Source organism: Podarcis tiliguerta (genome assembly GCF_965153285.1).
Source record: "Podarcis tiliguerta genome assembly, chromosome: 3".
Taxonomy (NCBI): domain Eukaryota; kingdom Metazoa; phylum Chordata; class Lepidosauria; order Squamata; family Lacertidae; genus Podarcis; species Podarcis tiliguerta.
In genome coordinates, this window is record NC_139536.1 from 3,316,248 (window position 1) to 3,330,051 (window position 13,804).

The following is a 13,804-nucleotide window of genomic DNA, read 5'->3' on the forward strand; positions in this document are numbered from 1 at the left end:
TCTCCATTCGGAAGGAAATCAGCCCTGAGTGCTCACTGGAAGGACAGATCCTGAAGCTGAGGCTCCAAGACTTTGGCCACCTCATGAGAAGAGAAGACTCCCTGGAAAAGACCCTGATGTTGGGAAAGGAGAAGGGGACGCCAGAGGATGAGATGGTGGGACAGTGTTCTCGAAGCTACCAGCATGAGTTTAACCAAACTACGGGAGGCAGTGGAAGACAGGAGTGCCTGGCGTGCTCTGGTCCATGGGGTCATGAAGAGTGACTAGAGGTGGGCGTGGCCTCACCTGTGCAGGTAACGACAAAAGCACAGGGCAGGGCAGCCATCTCCCTCTCTTTGACAACATGCATCAAAGAAGCAACATCTGCTTAGCCAAAGATGCTCTCTTGGCCTCCAGTCAAGAGAGGACAAAGGGACTGTCTCCTTAAGAGATAGTTTCTAGGTATATGTTACTTTTCTAAGCTAAGTCTGCCTTCTGGGATCCTATTGTGAACAGAATGATGTGTTGAGTAAACCTTTTTATACTTTTATAGAAGACTGTGTCGTTTCTTATCTTTTATGAGGGAATAAGGGGGAAATACCAGAACAGTTATTATAGATGCTTTAGCGAGCCTGAGCAAATGCATCTGCTGTGAGTTTAAAAAGGGGGATGTTACTCTGCTAAATTGTGAACTTGTTAACACAAGTTGGAAAGGCTATTATCAGACAATATATCCTCTCCTGCATCCCTGAACATTCCCACAGATATTTTGTTGGAAGCCGCCCAGCGTGGGCGGGGTATAAATAATAAATTAATAATCATAATCATAATCGGACGTACTCTTGGTCTCATTTGTTCATCTGCTGAGCCTGTCTTCACAAGCAGGGGAAGTCCAAAACTCACCTGGTTTAGCCGGCCAGTCAAAGCCATTTCCTGGGATTGTGGCCGCTGGAACAAGAGAGTCTTGGCAGCTGGATCAGGCCACTGGCCCATCTTGTCCAGTAGCCCATTCTCACAGTGGCCAACTAGGTGGCTATGGCAAGGCCTCAAGCAGGACCTCAAGACCTTTATTGCTGGCATCGGGCAGCTGTGGGCCCCCAGATATTTCAGGACTACAATACCCATAATCCCTGACCATTTGCCATGCTGATGGGAGGTGGAGTCCAAAGGCACGTGGGGAGCCACAGGTCCACCCCCCCCACACACCTTTGCTTTATATGGGAAGCACCGAGTCACAGAATCTTGTTGGAGGCCACCTTGCAAATTGGTGGCAGAAGTGGGATTTGAACTCAGGGCTTCCCACCACACGCCCCTAACCACTCCACCCTGTTGGCTCTTAGGCAGGGGACAGGAGCTAAGTGGCAGAACCTATGCTTTGAATGCAGAAGCCTCCAGCTTTCTGTGCTTAGTGTGTCCCAGTCAGAAGGCTCAGGAAGCAGGCGATGGAGGGCAGTGGGTGCCTCAGTTGCTGGAGAGAGGGACAGAAGAAGCTTCCATTGACTGCATCAGACTATTCGCCTATCTGTGTGGTATTGTCTACACCAACCGGCAGCAGCTGTCCAGAATTTCAGTCGAGGAGTCTCTTGCAGCCCTACCTGGAGACACCAGAATTGACTCTGGGACCCTCCTCTGCAGCCCTCCTCCCGCAGCTGCTGCCAGCCTGAGCAGGCAACTCTGGCCCCAATGGGCAAATAACCAGAGCCGCCACAAGGCAGCGCCCGGTGAGGTCTGGAAGCACAGGACTCCCAGGGAACCTCACCAGCGATGCCTGAGCGAGCAGCATCGCAGAGCCAGAGAAGCCCGAGCCCATCGGAAGCCTCACTTTTAGGGCTGCCGGTGATGCCCCTGTGCCATTGTTCCAGCTTCCTGGAGTGTGACAAACACTTTCCGGGAAGGTTTCTCCGGTGGGTGCCGAGGGGCGCGCAGCTGCTAAGCCAGTGGATCAGTCAGGTGGCTCCTTCAGAGGGTTGGACTCACCGATCCACATGTTAATGGGCTGGCAAGGTTTGTGCGTGTGTGTGTGTGTGCCTGCGTGTACATATAGAGGGGGCCACCACGGCAGAGAACACAGTGCAAGGCTCGAACATCAGACGGAACAGTGCAACCCAGGCATCGCACCCAGGCAGGTAGGCGCGTCTGCTAGCTGTGATTTGCCAGCCTCTCCTCTTTGTCTTGGCGGGGCTTGTGAGTTCCTGGCTTTGCATGCTCTCGAAACCAACCCAGAGCTTTGGAACTGGCAGGTTTGGGGTGGGAAGGACCTGGGGGGGGGGGTCGGAACTGGGGAGGGAGGGGGGGCTTTATGGTTCTCCGGTGGCGAACCTCCTTCTCCGCCTTAACCTCTCCTTCAAGGAGATCAGCCGCTTAAACATTTGTTTTTTGGTCCGACAGCAGAGTCGAAAGCACGCCTTCTCTTTGAACAGGGATTGTTTGGAACCGGGTTCGTTGAAGGAGGATTTGTCTTTTGATAAACTAGCTACTTTTTGTTCCCTTTTAAAGAAAAAAACGCTTTTGGGTGGTGGAGGACACAGAAAAAACCACCCAATTTGAGAGAGAAGGGCGGGTGGAAATTCCTCTATGTATTGAAATGTATTAGCCGGAACAAGGTGGCATTTTGCAAATAATGCATATATTGCTTTTTTTTAAAAAAAAGATAGAAAGAAAATATTTGTCGCAATGTTTGCTTTTCCCCCCTTTTCCTTCCTGTGGATATTTCTCAGCAGTCAGCTCTGAAAGGTTTGTTTTACAACTATTTCGTTAACAGGAGACCTGCCCATTGGGATCAAAAAGCACAGCATGCTCTCAATTTTTCTGCTCTCCCCCGTTCCATTGTCTTGCAAAGGGTATAATCCCTTCAAAGACAACTGCGCATTTCCTACGGAAATCTCCAACTTAGAATCCAAGTTCCTTTAGGCTTCAGTTCTATGCGCGCTTACCTGGGAGCAAGCTGCGGTGAAGGGCGCAGGACTTACTTCCGAGTAGCCATGCATAGGATTCCACGCTCAGTCTTCCAGAATCCCACAGTAGCTATTTTAAAACTCCATTTCTGAACAAAAAGAAAAAGGATAACCCTGAAAAACTTTGGAACTTTATATTAAAGGTTTATTCCCAGAAGCTGCTGTTTGAAGAACAATGCTTTTTGGGCCACACGCAGAGAGATAAATGTTCTAAGCTGTGTTCTGAGGGCAAATTTGAACCCCCAAAACAAACTTCTTCCGCTTCTGCTCGGCAGCTTCTCCGGGTTTGCATTTCTGCGGCTGAATGTTTGCAGTTTTTGTCTGCCGCCGTCTCTGCACCGTATAATTCAGCCGATTATAGTCAATTTTACGATAGGATGCACATTGCGCCACTTGCGCCTCTGCAGGCATCCAGTAGACCAGGGAGATCTGTAGCAAATGCAGCTCTACTGTGAGGGGTTTTTTTTGGGGGGGGAGCAGTTCTTGCAAAGAATAGGCAGGTAGATCTATGGAGAGAATGTGGTGCGCCTGCCACGTTGACAAAGGAGCGCGCCGTCTCCCTGTCTCAGAACTGCATTAAAATACTATCAAAGTTCCAGATGTCCTCATGATGAAATGCAACGCGCACATGATTACAGTTTGCTCTGGGGGTTTTTTAGAAAGAGGTTAATGTGCTTTCCCATTACGAGTATCTCAGTTAAATCGGCGGCACCTGCTTCCCGCTAGATGTGTTGACATTTGGCGCCGGTTCTCTGACATGCAGGAAAGCTAATTGCTAATTCCGTAAGAGAGAGGAGGGGGGTGAAAAGCAAGGAAGGTTTAACTGAACACTGCTGGTCAGCGGTTCCCTGCTCCCAGGCTTCTCCTTCGTGTCCGTTGTTATTTAGTCGTTTAGTCGTGTCCAACTCTTCGTGGCCCCTGGACCAGAGCACGCCAGGCACTCCTGTCTTCCACCGCCTCCCGCAGTTTTGTCAAACTCATATTCGTAGCTTCGAGAACACTGTCCCACCATCTCGTCCTCTGTCGTCCCCTTCTCCTTGTGCCCTCCATCTTTCCCAGGGTCTTTTCCAGTGAGTCTTCTCTTCTCATGAGGTGGCCAAAGTATTGGAGCCTCAGCTTCAGGATCTGTCCTTCCAGTGAGCACTCAGGGCTGATTTCCTTCAGAATGGAGAGGTTGGATCTTCTTGCAGTCCATGGGACTCTCAAGAGTCTCCTCCAGCACCAGAATTCAAAAGCATCCATTCTTCTGCGATCAGCCTTCTTTATGGTCCAGCTCTCACTTCCATACATCACTACTGGTAAAACCAGAGCTTTAACTATATGGACCTTTGTCGGCAAAGTGATGTCTCTGCTTTTTAAGATGCTGTCTAGGTTTGTCATTGCTTTTCTCCCAAGACCTTTGTGTCCACCACATGCCTTATCTGCTAGTTAACCTGGTGTTGACATGGAAAGATTCCATCAGAAAGCAAAATCTTTGCAATGTTTTGGATTATAAAAAAAAAAAAAGGAAGACAAACGCACATACTGTATATGCATTTGATGTGCAATTTTAAGTTTGGGGAATCCTTCACTAAAGATGCAGTTTTACTGGGAACCGATTCCCATTGGAAGCACAGAGACTTGGCTCCCAAGCACACCTGTCTCTCAGCTGCCTTCCGCCTCTCTCCCATCGCTAAAATCACACAACCCGGCTACAGCTGGGCAAGAGATGCCCACATCCTTAACTCTTCCGTCAGAGAAGGTGTGTTTGCTCAGATCACAGTTAGAGGCACCAAACCCATCTGAATCCCAGTTCCTGGAAACCACAGGAGGGGAGAATTGCTCGGATCCTGTTTGCGGGTTTCCCAATAGAGGCATTTGGTTGGAAGGTGCTGGACTGATCCAGCATCTGCTTGGGTTATCTGGGAAGCCCACAAACAGGAATGGAGTGTAATGGGACTCTCCCACTTGTGGTCTCCAGCAGCAGGTGTTTGTTGTTGTTTAGTCATTAGTAACCTAAGACCCGGGGGCCGGATGTGGCCCAATTGCCTTCTCAATCCGGCCTGATGGTCTGCAAATCGTGTTTTTACATGAGTGTTGTTGCTGTTTAGTCGTTTAGTCATGCCCGAATCTTCATGACCCCCTGGACCAGAGCACGCCAGGCACTCCTGTCTTCCACTGCCTCCTGCAGTTTGGTCAAACTCATGCTGGTCGCTTCGAGAACACTGTCCCACCATCTCGTCCTCTGCCGTCCCCTTCTCCTTGTGCCCTCCATCTTTCCCAGCATCAGGGTCTTTTCCAGGGAGTCTTCTCTTCTCATGAGGTGGCCAAAGTATTGGAGCCTCAGCTTCAGGATCTGTCCTTCCAGTGAGCACTCAGGGCTGATTTCCTTCAGAATGGAGACGTTTGATCTTCTTGCAGTCCATGGGACTCTCAAGGGTCTCCTCCAGCACCATAATTCAAAAGCATCAATTCTTCGGCAATCAGCCTTCTTTATGGTCCAGCTCTCGCTTCCATACATCACTACTGGCAGGTGTTTAGAGGTAGACTATTCCTGACCCTGGAGGCTCCACAAATGCATTACAACTGATAGTCATTGTTCGCCTTATCTCCCAGTGAAGTTGCTGATGACTACCTTGTGGCCTCCCATGCTGTAGCTTAGCTAAAGGAGTCCTTCTATTTGTTTCTTCCAGCCTTCAGCTTTTCTGGATTGTCTCTGCCTTTTAGTGTTCTGGTGTGGAGGGGGAGAAAAGCTTCTCTCCATCCACAATGTACATAATTTCCTATGCCTCTGTTGCATCTTCTCTCAGTCATATTTCTTCCATATGAAAATGCTCCAAACAGTTGCCTTCTCTTTTGGAAGTTGCTCTGGTCCCTGGATCATTCTGGTTGCTGCTTCTATGCTCTTAAGGACATAGGGAGCTGCCTTATGACCTCAGGCCTGTGGGCCAATGACCTCAGCATCATCTACACCAGGGGTAGGTAACCTAAGACCCGGGGGCCGGATGTGGCCCAATCGCCTTCTCAATCAGCGTGGTCCAGCGTGGTCCAGGAATCAGCGTGTTTTTGCATGAGTAGAATGTGTGCTTTTATTTAAAATGCATCTCTGAGTTATTTGTGGGGCACAGGAATTTGTTCATTTCCCCCCAAAATATAGTCCGCCCCCCCCCCACGAGGTTTGAGGCACAGTGGACCGGCCCCCTGCTGAAAAAGCTTGCTGACCCCTTGTCTACACTGACTGACAGCTGCTCTTCAAGATTTCAGCCAGGAGGAGTTTTCCCCAGCCATACCCAGAGATGCGTTGGGGGTTTGAACCCACGACCCTCTGTGCGCAAGGCAGATGCTCTGCCATGGAGCTACAGAACTCCCCTCGTGTCCCTCTGTCTGCTTGCAGGAGTCCTTGCTCTCCTGCCCAGCGCTCTCTCTCAGGACCCGAAATGTGCAACTCTCCAAAATGAGGACCGAGGGGGCGTGTCAGGTGCTGGGGCAGAGGGCAGAGCATACGGTAGTGGCAGACCCTGGGGTCTCAGATTTCAGCGGTGCCCCAGGCGACATCAAAATTTGGCAGCCCCAGTTCTCTGACTCCACTCTAATAGTTGTTGTACCCCCAGGAGTCCATGCCCAGTGTGACTGGACTGGTTGCACTCCCTTAAGAGCTGCGCATTTAAAGCGCACAACTCCCCACCTCTACCTCTGAATCCTGGGAGAAACTGTAGTTTCTTGAAGGCGCTGGGAACTTTAGCTCTTTGCAGCAGAAACTATGGTTCCTGGGATGCTTTAGAGAAGCCATGTGCAGAGTGCAAAGAGCTAAAGTTCCCGGCGCCTTCAAGAAACTACAGTTCCCAGTATTGGGGTGGGGTGGGGAGTTGTGCGCTTTAAATGCGCGGCTCTGCCCATAGACTTAGTTTGTGCCTACCAGCTTATCATAGAAGGGACCCAGGAGATATCTAGCCCTGCAGTGGTCAAACTTAGAGCTCTGCTCCGAACCGCAGGATTGTGTAACCTGCAGCTTGGTCCACGCTGAGGTTGCACAGTGGTTTTCGGAATAAAAGCTTCAGCACTTAGCCAGCCAGGAGCCTGACACCAGTACTGTCTACACTGATTGGCACTGGGGTTGCAACGCAGAGGGGCTACCACTGAAGAATGGCCTTTGCCAACTTCCCCCCACCTTTCCTCTAGAATCGTAAAGTGGGAAGGGACCCTGAGGGTTTTATAATTAAGTGTTTTAAAGTGTTTTAAATTTGTTGTTAGCTGCCCTGAGAACCGGGAAGTGTGGGGTATAAATAAATTATTATTATTATCATCATCATCATCATCATCATCATCATCTAGTCCAACACCTTGTTAAGGTACAATCCATTTGCTGGACTCAAATGATCATATATTATTATATATTATTATTATTTTTAAAAAACAGGATTTTTTTGGTAAGGAAAGTAATAGGAAAATGTAACTGGAAAATGTGGAATAGCATCTGTTTGCTGCTGTGTTGCATAACCTCCCTGCCTACCTTGCACAAACAAATCAGAACAAATTGTGGACCAAGTGGTTGTCTGGAAGCAACCTCAGGGAAGGCCAACCCGGTGCCCCCAAGGGAAACCCACAAGCAGAACCCAAACACAAGAGCGTTCACCACTCCTGGGGTTCCCAGCTACTGGTTTTCAGAAGCCTTTCTTCCTCCAACTATGGCTAATAGGAGCCACCCATAGCCCTGTCCTTCAAGAATTTCTCCAGTCCTCTTTTAAAGCCAGCTAGGTCAGTGGCCATCACTGCCTCCTGTGGCAAGGAGTTCCATAGTTAAACTATGTGCCGTGTGAAGGATAAAGGACTTTATTTTGCTGCCCCCGACTCTTCCGGCATTTAGCTTCATGAGATGCCCACATGTTGAGAAGAGGAGGAAAACCTTTCTCTCTCAACTTTCTCTTTTGAAAAAACTTCCAGCAGGTTACCTTGCCTTCTCTCTGAACTAAAATAAAGGAAAAGAGACCCCTAACCGTTAGGTCCAGTTGTGGATGACTCTGGGTTTGCATGCTCATCTCGCTCTATAGGCCGAGGGAGCTGGCTTTTGTCCGCAGGTCGTGTGGCCAGCATGACTAAGCCACTTCTGGCAAACCAGAGCAGCGCACAGAAATGCCGTTTACCTTCCCTCCAGAGTGGTACCTATTTATCTACTTGAACGATACGATACAATACAATAATCTTTATTGTCATTGTCCCATAAAGAACAACGAAATTGAAAAATCTACATAAGACATTCAAAACCCAACAAGCCTGCTATGCCAGCTATCCCAACCTGGTTAGCCCCCTAAAAACTCTGATACCCCATTTTTAAATACAATATACTCCCATACAGACTCCTTACAATGTGTTTAAAACCAAAATCGCATTTGGGTAGAAACTGTTTCTCAGGCGGCTAGTCCTAGTCTTTATAACCCTGTACCTTCTTCCAGAAGGCAGAAGCTGAAAGAGATCATTTCCGGGGTGCGCACTGTCCTGCGCTATCTCTGCCGCTTTCTTATGGCACCTGGAAGCATAGATTTGATCCAAGGTGGGAAGAGTGCACCCAATTATTCTCTCCGCAGTCTTTACAAGCCTGGACAGCATTGTTTTTCCCCTGACCGTGCAGCTCCCAAACCACACACACAGACTGCTAGGTTGGCTGGAGCAGGGACCGAGCAACGGGAGCTCAGAACCGCCGACCTTCTGATCAGCAAGCCCTAGGCTCAGTGGTTTAGACCACAGCACCACCTAAACGCTGCAGAGTCCCTCCTTAGGAGGCTTGCTCCATCCCCTGGCTCGCTTTGGTGAACCTGATCTGCCCACTCATAATAATAATAATAATAATAATAATAATAATAATAATAATAATTTATTATTTATACCCCGCCCATCTGGCTGGGCTTCCCCAGCCACTCTGGGCGGCTTCCAAAAGAATATTAAAATACTGTGATACATCAAACATTAAAAGCTTCCCTAAACAGGGCTGCCTTCAGATGTCTTCTAAAAGTCTGGTAGTTGTTGTTCTCTTTGACATCTGGTGGGAGGGTGTTCCACAGGGAGGGCGCCACTACCGAGAAGACCCTCTGCCTGGTTCCCTGTAACTTGGCTTCTCGCAGTGAGGGAACCGCCAGAAGGCTCTCGGTGCTGGACCTCAGTGTCCGGGTAGAGCGATGGGGGCATCTGCTACAAGTAATACACAAAGGCCAGCCAATTTAGTCACCTCCCTCTCTCATAAAAGCTCCCTGGTGGCAAAACCCGACTGTACTCAGGCCATGCAAGCCATTACCAGGACACATTTCATTCAGTCCCCAGAGGCATCTTCAGAGCTGTTTGGAAACCTGGAAATCCATTCCCAGGCAGTGCAGGCAATACCAGACCTTCCAAGTGTCCTTATTTCGCAGGGACAGTCCTGGATTCACAGAAGCTGTCCCGGTTTTTGCTTTGATCCTGGAATGTCCCGCTTTTCCTTAGGATGTCCCTATTTTCATCAGAGAAATGTTGGAGGGTACGGAATTATACGACCCATGAGATAAGTAAACATACAACCTTTAGAAGACGTCTGAATGCAGCCCTGCCCAGGGAAGTTTTTAAAATGTTTAATGCATAGCTGTCAAGCGTCCCATATTTGGCGGGACAGTCCCTTATCCCAGCGCCATGTCCCGCTGCTGTACCTTATTGATCATGTCCCTTAAATAAGCTCCTGAAGGTAATGGGGCCCTTTCTATGTCCAGCTGTGCTTTGTCAACAACAAATTGTTGCTGTTTTTTTGTGTTGAATATATACTATATGGTAATTTATGGACCTAATAGGTATCTAAAGCCATTTGCACGCAACAAAATATGTATTTTATCAAAGTAATTGTTGATCCCTTATTTTGGCTGCTGATTCCTTATTTTCGAGGCTGCTGGTCCCTTATTTTCAAATCTGTAAGTTGACAGCTATGGTTTATTGTTTTATTATGTTTTTATATTTGTTGGAAACCACTCAGAGTGGCTGGGACAGCCCAGTCAGATGGGTGGAGTAATAATAATAATAATAATAATAATAATAATAATAATAATAATAATAATAATTTATTATTTGTACCCCACCCATCTGGCTGGGTTTCCCCAGCCACTCTGGGCGGCTTCCAACAAAGATGAAAAATACACTAAAATGTTGTTGTTGTTGTTATTGAATAGAATGTCCGTATTTTCTTTGGAGAAATGTTGGAGGGTATGCAATGCTGAGCTTGGGGAGCAAATGGTCTAACTCACGCAGAGCACAGAATTATGCAGAAGCAATGCTTCTGAATGCTGATTGCTGGAAGCCACAGGAGAGGAGAGTGCTGGAATTGTGCTCTGATTCCTACAAGCAGGTCCGGCAACTGCCTCGGGCAGCAGGATCCACGGGGGCTGCAGAACCAGATGTAGATATTCTTTAATATTACATACACCTCAGATTCTTAACCTTTGCTATATATTCCTCCCTCCCTCCCCTCCACGACTTCCCCCAGCTTGCGTTTCTGGTTGGTTTCTATTTTCACCCGCTTTGCTATCTCTCAACAGAAAAAGTTATTAATAACATAACACCAAACCTTAAAAACATAAAAATAAAATTAAATGCATCATCTTATTTCACCATTTTCTGATGCTAATAATGTGAATGTTTATTTAAATCCTGGCATCAAGTCTATTGCCTTTCTTTGTTTCTGCAAATATAATGTAAATGGTTCCCATTCTTTTTCAAAGTCTCTGTTGTCTTTCTCTCTTTATCTGTCATTTTTGCCAGTTCTGCATAGTTCATCAACTTCTCTTGCCGTTGTTCTTTAGTTGGTATTTCGCCAGTCTTCCAATTTTGTGCAATCAACATTTTTGCTGCTGTAGTGGCATACATATATAACCATTACCAGATGTAGATATTCATTCCCCTTCCCTTGTTCCTGATGTAGATCTTCATTCACCCATTATTCCCTGGTGGGGAGAGAGGGGAACGCCATTTTGCCATTTGCCTCAGGCACCAAAATGTATTGTGGCGGCCCTGCCTACAGGCAACCTGATTGGCGGCTGCTGTGAAATCAGGATGCTGGACTAGATGGGGTCATTGGCCTGATCCAGGAGGATCTCTCCTTATGTATAGCATCTAGGAGTATAGGAGTATAGCATCTAGATCAAGGGAAGTAATAGTGCCACTGTATTCTGCTCTGGTCAGACCTCACCTGGAGTACTGTGTCCAGTTCTGGGCACCACAGTTCAAGAAGGACACTGACAAACTGGAACGTGTCCAGAGGAGGGCAACCAAAATGGTCAAAGGCCTGGAAACGATGCCTTATGAGGAACGGCTAAGGGAGCTGGGCATGTTTAGCCTGGAGAAGAGGAGGTTAAGGGGTGATATGATAGCCATGTTCAAATATATAAAAGGATGTCACCTAGAGGAGGGAGAAAGGTTCTTTTCTGCTGCTCCAGAGAAGCGGACACGGAGCAATGGATCCAAACTACATGAAAGAAGATTCCACCTAAACATTAGGAAGAACTTCCTGACAGTAAGAGCTGTTCGACAGTGGAATTTGCTGCCAAGGAGTGTGGTGGAGTCTCCTTCTTTGGAGGTCTTTAAGCAGAGGCTTGACAACCATATGTCAGGAGTGCTCTGAGGTGTTTCCTGCTTGGCAGGGGGTTGGACTCGATGGCCCTTGTGGTCTCTTCCAACTCTGATTCTATGATTCTATGTTTTTACGCACTCAGAACCTGCTTGTGGGCTTCCTGCTTGCACATCTTTTTGAGCATGGCTAGAAGAAGATGCTGAGCTAGATCAAACTCCAGGACTCTCCTTAAAGGTAAAGGGACCCTGACCATTAGGTCCAGTCGTGACCAACTCTGGGGTTGTGGTGCTCATCTCGCTTTATTGGCCGAGGGAGCCGGCGTACAGCTTCCGGGTCATGTGGCCAGCATGACTAAACCGCTTCTGGCAAACCAGAGCAGCGCACGGAAATGCCGTTTACCTTCCCGCTGGAGTGATACCTATTTATCTACTTGCACTTTGACGTGCTTTCGAACTGCTCGGTGGGCAGGAGCAAGGACCGAGCAACGGGAGCTCACCCTGTCACAGGGATTCGAACCGCCAACCCTCTGATCGGCGAGTCCTAGGCTCTGTGGTTTAACCCACAGCGCCACCCGCGTTCTTGTAAAACCATCCTTTCCCAGATGTGGAACTTTTACCAATGCCCACCCCCCCTTTGAAAATCCACCCTTCCCGTTCCGTCGATGCTTTAGGTGTCTAGTGATGAGGACATGAGAAACAAACCGGAGCTTTTATATCTGAGTTGTTGCTTCGAATGTCAGCTCTTTCTGTGGGTTTCTTTTGATTATATTTTAATACGCTTGTTTCCATGATGTTGGCTGTGTGTCCACCACCACCCATTTCATAACAACCACCCTACAGAATCCTGAAAAATGTAATTTACCACACATGGAGCAACAAGGTGTGGGAGGGAGAGATTTGTACTCCGCCTTTAGCTCGTTGGAGAAAACGTGAGATACAAAGGCAACAGTAAGTAAATAAATGCTCTCAAGAATTACCGTATTTTTTGCTCTATAAGACTCACTTTTTCCCTCCTAAAAAGTAAGGGGAAATGTGAGTGCGTCTTATGGAGCGAATGCAGGCTGTGCAGCTATCCCAGAAGCCAGAACAGCAAGAGGGATTGCTGCTTTCACTGCGCAGTGATCCCTCTTGTTGTTCTGGCTTCTGAGTTTCAGAATATTTTTTTCCTCCTCCAAAAACTAGGTGCGTCCTGTGGTCTGGTGCGTCTTATAGAGCGAAAAATACAGTAAGTACCGTATTTTTCGCCATAAACAAGGCTTAAACGTTGCCCCCAGGCTGCCTCCCCACTTGAAATAAGAAACGGGTGTCTTGGGAAGCTTTTAATCATTTCCTGCTCATCCCACCCCAGATTTTTTTGGGGGGAAATGTGACACACAATTAACCTCCCATCTCAGCTTATTCCTGATCACCAAAGAGCTAAAGGTGGCACAGGTTGCAATCAATAATAATAATAATAATAATAATAATAATAACAATAATAATAGAATTTATAGACTGCCCTATACCCACAGACCTCACTTCCTGGAGTGTAAGCCAAATTGAGCACAGTAGGATTTATTTCCAGAAAATATACATGCTCGGGATTGTGCTGATGAACTGGATTATCCTCATGGTAGAAGTTTATAACATGAAGCTGGGAAAAAAAAGGTCTTTTATGTATAATAAATGTTCATAAATGTACCAACCAAGCACGTACATAGATATGTGGACTACACATCTGGAGCAGCACAGGAAGACCGTCCTGAAACCATTTTGACTCCCAAGCTGACCAAATGTTTCTCTGCAAGGAGGGAGGGAATGAGGGAACCTTCCCATAGTCTCAGGAATTGGGTAATCACCATCTCAAAGGAATGGCCAGACTACCAGGAAAGGCAATCAGATAAGGCATTATCAGATAACCTGGCAGACAGGAAAAACTAAAGCATTCAAATTTCTGTTGTAGACCGCCTTTTCTGTGATGTAGGTATAATGTATGGAGGGGTGGACTTGAGCTCCAGGGCAGGGAATTTAAAATGTCTATATAAGGACGGGCACACCTTTGTTCTGGGTCCTCCTCCTTTCCTGCGTCTGGGGCGGGCGGGGGGGAGCACCCTGTTGCAACAGTTCAAAAAAGATCAGGCTTACTAGCTGCTTTGTTTTTCAATATTCTCTGGTTGGCCTCTTTTATTTTCTCCTACTGATGGAGAACCTGCAAAGGACTCTATAAGGGCTCTTGTGTCCCCCATAAGGGCAGATTTTGTTTACAAGAAAGCACAGCATGGAGAAAGTCAACAGAGCAAAGTTTTCATCCCTCCTTGTGGGATAGGTTTGACTGG

General features: G+C 47.5%; 1 protein-coding gene across 1 annotated transcript in view; it reads left to right on the forward strand.

The window, feature by feature from the left end:
* Window positions 1-1,911: 1,911 nt before the first annotated feature.
* The window catches only part of PNOC (prepronociceptin), a 50,592-nt gene continuing 38,699 nt past the window's right edge, over window positions 1,912-13,804 (forward strand). Inside the window, exon 1 of the mRNA XM_083432801.1 lies at window positions 1,912-2,105. The gene's annotated coding sequence lies outside the window, so the exon portion shown is untranslated. The remainder of the gene's footprint in view (window positions 2,106-13,804) is intronic.